The sequence below is a fragment of the Macrosteles quadrilineatus genome, unplaced genomic scaffold (assembly GCF_028750875.1).
Source record: "Macrosteles quadrilineatus isolate MER2022 unplaced genomic scaffold, UCM_ALF_1.0 Scaffold_157__1_contigs__length_249275, whole genome shotgun sequence".
NCBI lineage: Eukaryota > Metazoa > Arthropoda > Insecta > Hemiptera > Cicadellidae > Macrosteles > Macrosteles quadrilineatus.
Genome location: NW_026542750.1, coordinates 117424 through 121134, shown reverse-complemented (window position 1 = coordinate 121134; position 3711 = coordinate 117424).

Sequence of the window (3711 nt, the reverse complement as noted above, 5' to 3'; positions counted from 1 at the left end):
ATAATTATTTTTATATAAAAATTATAAAATGTGTATTTATATTATGATAAAAAAAAACCTGTCAATATTTAATTGCATATTATCCTTACTATAATATTAATATATATGTATTATTATTATTAAAAACATTATTAAAAAGTGTTCATTCATATATAATTATAATTATAAAAATACATAAAATACATATAAATAATATAAATATAAATACATAAAAATATATAAAATACATATAATTATAATCATAAAAAAAACATTTATATATATTTATTTGTATATTATCCTTCCTATAATATTATTATATATGTATTATTCATAACAAAAACATTATTAAAAAGTGTTCATTCATATATTATTATTATTATAAAAATATTATAAAATATGTATTTATATTATGATCAAAAACATTTATATATATTTATTTGTATATTATCCTTCCTATAATATTATTATATATGTATTATTTATAACAAAAACATTATTAAAAAGTGTTCATTCATATATAATTATAATTATAAAAAAACTTTAAACTATGTATTTATATTATGATCAAAAAAACCTGTCAAAATTTATTTGCATATTATCGTTTCTATAATATTATTATATTTGTATTATTAATTACAAAAACATTACTAAAAAGTGTTCATTCATATATAATTATTATTATAAAAAAACTTTAAACTATGTATTTATATTATGATCAAAAAAACCTGTCAATATTTATTTGCATATTATCGTTTCTATAATATTATTATATTTGTATTATTAATTACAAAAACATTACTAAAAAGTGTTCATTCATATATTATTATTATTATAAAAAACTTTAAAATATGTATTTTGATTATTAAAAAAAACCTGTGAATATTTATTTGCATATTATCCTTCCTATAATATTATTATATATGTATTATTAATAACAAAAACATTATTAAAAAGTGTTCATTCATATATAATTATTATTATAAAAATATTATAAAATATGTATTTATATTATGATCAAAAACATTTATATATATTTATTTGTATATTATCCTTTCTATAATATTATTATATATGTATTATTAATAACAAAAACATTATTCAAAAGTGTTCATTCATATATAATTATTATTATAAAAATATTATTAAATATGTATTTATATTATGATCAAAAACATTTATATATATTTATTTGTATATTATCCTTCCTATAATATTATTATATATGTATTATTAATAACAAAAACATCATTAAAAAGTGTTCATTCATATATAATTATTTTTATATAAAAATTATAAAATATGTATTTATATTATGATAAAAAAAAACCTGTCAATATTTAATTGCATATTATCCTTACTATAATATTATTATATATGTATTATTCATAACAAAAACATTATTAAAAAGTGTTCATTCATATATAATTATAATTATAAAAAAACTTTAAACTATGTATTTATATTATGATCAAAAAAACCTGTCAATATTTATTTTCATATTATCGTTTCTATAATATTATTATATTTGTATTATTAATTACAAAAACATTACTAAAAAGTGTTCATTCATATATAATTATTATTATAAAAAACTTTAAAATATGTATTTATATTATGATAAAAAAACCTGTGAATATTTATTTGCATATTATCCTTCCTATAATATTATTATATATGTATTATTAATTACAAAAACATCATTAAAAAGTGTTCATTCATATAAAATTATTTTTATATAAAAATTTTAAAATATGTATTTATATTATGATAAAAAAAACCTGTCAATATTTAATTGCATATTATCCTTACTATAATTTTAATATATATGTATTATTATTATTAAAAACATTATTAAAAAGTGTTCATTCATATATAATTATAATTATAAAAATATTATAAAATATGTATTTATATTATGATCAAAAACATTTATATATATTTATTTGTAAATTATCCTTCCTATAATATTATTATATATGTATTATTCATAACAAAAACATTATTAAAAAGTGTTCATTCATATATAATTATAATTATAAAAAAACTTTAAACTATGTATTTATATTATGATCAAAAAAACCTGTCAATATTTATTTTTATATTATCGTTTCTATAATAATATTATATTTGTATTATTAATTACAAAAACATTACTAAAAAGTGTTTATTCATATATAATTATTATTATAAAAAACTTTAAAATATGTATTTATATTATGATAAAAAAAACCTGTGAATATTTATTTGCATATTATCCTTCCTATAATATTATTATATATGTATTATTAATTACAAAAACATCATTAAAAAGTGTTCATTCATATATAATTATTTTTATATAAAAATTATAAAATATGTATTTATATTATGATAAAAAAAACCTGTCAATATTTAATTGCATATTATCCTTACTATAATATTATTATATATGTATTATTCATAACAAAAACATTATTAAAAAGTGTTCATTCATATATAATTATAATTATAAAAAAACTTTAAACTATGTATTTATATTATGATCAAAAAAACCTGTCAATATTTATTTTCATATTATCGTTTCTATAATATTATTATATTTGTATTATTAATTACAAAAACATTACTAAAAAGTGTTCATTCATATATAATTATTATTATAAAAAACTTTAAAATATGTATTTATATTATGATAAAAAAAACCTGTGAATATTTATTTGCATATTATCCTTCCTATAATATTATTATATATGTATTATTAATTACAAAAACATCATTAAAAAGTGTTCATTCATATAAAATTATTTTTATATAAAAATTTTAAAATATGTATTTATATTATGATCAAAAACATTTATATATATTTATTTGTATATTATCCTTCCTATAATATTATTATATATGTATTATTAATAACAAAAACATCATTAAAAAGTGTTCATTCATATATAATTATTTTTATATAAAAATTATAAAATATGTATTTATATTATGATAAAAAAAACCTGTCAATATTTAATTGCATATTATCCTTACTATAATATTATTATATATGTATTATTTATAACAAAAACATTATTAAAAAGTGTTCATTCATATATAATTATAATTATAAAAAAACTTTAAACTATGTATTTATATTATGATCAAAAAAACCTGTCAATATTTATTTTCATATTATCGTTTCTATAATATTATTATATTTGTATTATTAATTACAAAAACATTACTAAAAAGTGTTCATTCATATATAATTATTATTATAAAAAACTTTAAAATATGTATTTATATTATGATAAAAAAAACCTGTGAATATTTATTTGCATATTATCCTTCCTATAATATTATTATATATGTATTATTAATTACAAAAACATCATTAAAAAGTGTTCATTCATATAAAATTATTTTTATATGAAAATTTTAAAATATGTATTTATATTATGATAAAAAAAACCTGTCAATATTTAATTGCATATTATCCTTACTATAATTTTAATATATATGTATTATTATTATTAAAAACATTATTAAAAAGTGTTCATTCATATATAATTATAATTATAAAAATATTATAAAATATGTATTTATATTATGATCAAAAACATTTATATATATTTATTTGTAAATTATCCTTCCTATAATATTATTATATATGTATTATTCATAACAAAAACATTATTAAAAAGTGTTCATTCATATATAATTATAATTATAAAAAAACTTTAAACTATGTATTTATATTATGAT